This window comes from Protopterus annectens, chromosome 1.part1, assembly GCF_019279795.1.
Source record: "Protopterus annectens isolate FY-2018-M chromosome 1.part1, PAN1.0, whole genome shotgun sequence".
Classification (NCBI taxonomy): domain Eukaryota; kingdom Metazoa; phylum Chordata; order Ceratodontiformes; family Protopteridae; genus Protopterus; species Protopterus annectens.
Genome location: NC_056726.1, coordinates 1,829,058,340 through 1,829,060,023, shown reverse-complemented (window position 1 = coordinate 1,829,060,023; position 1,684 = coordinate 1,829,058,340). Strand labels below are relative to the sequence as shown.

At 35.7% G+C, this 1,684-nt stretch overlaps 1 pseudogene; it reads right to left on the bottom strand.

Moving 5' to 3' along the window:
* Nucleotides 1-284: 284 nt before the first annotated feature.
* On the bottom strand, nucleotides 285-403 carry LOC122817569 (annotated as a pseudogene).
* Between the last annotated feature and the right edge of the window lie 1,281 nt (nucleotides 404-1,684).

Genomic DNA, 1,684 nt, shown 5'->3' with positions numbered 1-1,684 from the left:
TATACCAGGCTAAGGCAGCCTTGTCACCACTAATCAATGCTGTTGTTAGTTCAGTTCTTTCTTCCTCAGTAAATAGTTTGGGTTCATATAACTACTTAGGGCTTGTATAAATAAAATCAGTCCTTTTAGAATGAAACTTAACAAAAATCTAGTAGCTCCAATTCTATTGCTAAGACAGTCATTAATTAATTTCTCTTGGTTCAAACTGTCAAGCCAAATAAAGGACATAAAAACATAGTGGAGATTGACTTCTTCTGCTGATAAGAACAAACTCCATGGGGTTACTGGTTCAGCATCTGGTATTCACAGGTGGTCACCCACCCAAGTACTAACCAGGCCCAACCCTGCTTAGCTTCCGAAACCAGATGAGATTAGGTACATTCAAGATGGTATGACCGTACAAGCAAAATCTGCTTCTTTGTAAAATAGATAAATACCAAGCTAGAACAGCTTTTGTACCATTAGCTTCCGAAACCAGACAAGAATGGGCACATTCAAGGTTACAGACTGTTAAAGGCAAGGCAGATATCCATATGTTGACAAGTGCGCAAAGGACTCTGTAGTTAGTCTACTAACAAAGGAATATGAAGTTTACTTTAACTGTAAAGAAAAAATGCTGTATGGAGATAAGTGAAATGTTAAGCACTGAGGAGCAAAGAAAATCACTTCCTTGATGTTGGTATTTCTTAATTTCCTTTAGTAGATGAAAGGTGGTTCATGGCACAGAAAGTGTGTTGAGATAAACAACTAGTGACTGCACATTTGTCTTTATGCAATGGAATTTGAACAATTATAACACTTGGGAAGTTCTCATCAAGAGGAATGGATGACATCTATATGTGACTGTCATTAATAATGGGAAAATGAACAATGGAATAGCAACATGGGCTAATGGTACAAACTAAACAAAACAGCTACAATTAAAAGGTTTAAATATATTTAATAATAAGTAATAAAAGAACAAGACAATATTCAGTCACTCAGCACAGATTCAGAATCACAGGAAATATTTTAAAACAACATTGCAGGGCAGTCTCAAATAAATACAGAAAACATGTAAACTAATCTTACTAAGAGAAATTGTTGTACCCTGGTTACTTACTATTAGCAAGGCAGATGAGTGGATGTTCTTGTCAGGTCCAAAACCAAACACAAAAATGCACAGACTCACTCTGAGTTAGTTCATAAATTGCTAACAAACATTGCTGCTGAGTTAGCTGGGTGACATCACTATGTGTCACCTGTCTTCAGTTCCCAGGCTAACAGATACCCACAGAATTTAACATTTCTCTGAAAAATACTCACCTCTCAGAAGTTTGCCTAGAACTGGAAGTCATAAAACAATTAACACTTATACATTTGAAACCTAGTAATTATTTCTCTCCAGGACAATAGAAAACTTCTAGCTGTAGATATACTGTCTTCTTGCTGAAACTGAGAGATAACACAATCATAAACAATTTCAGCTTATTTTCTTGAGGGTTTGCAAGTTAACTCTGTATGTTCAAGCTACTACTATTAAAACATACATTTGCGCAGGCATATAGTTTACATTTATTTCTGTTCTTTCCCAGAAGGGTACACTGTGGTTACATTCTTGAAGCTCAGCACATAACATACAGTTCAACACACTTCTGAACCAGTAGTTTAATATCCACATAACATATAGTTCTCTTACATTTCT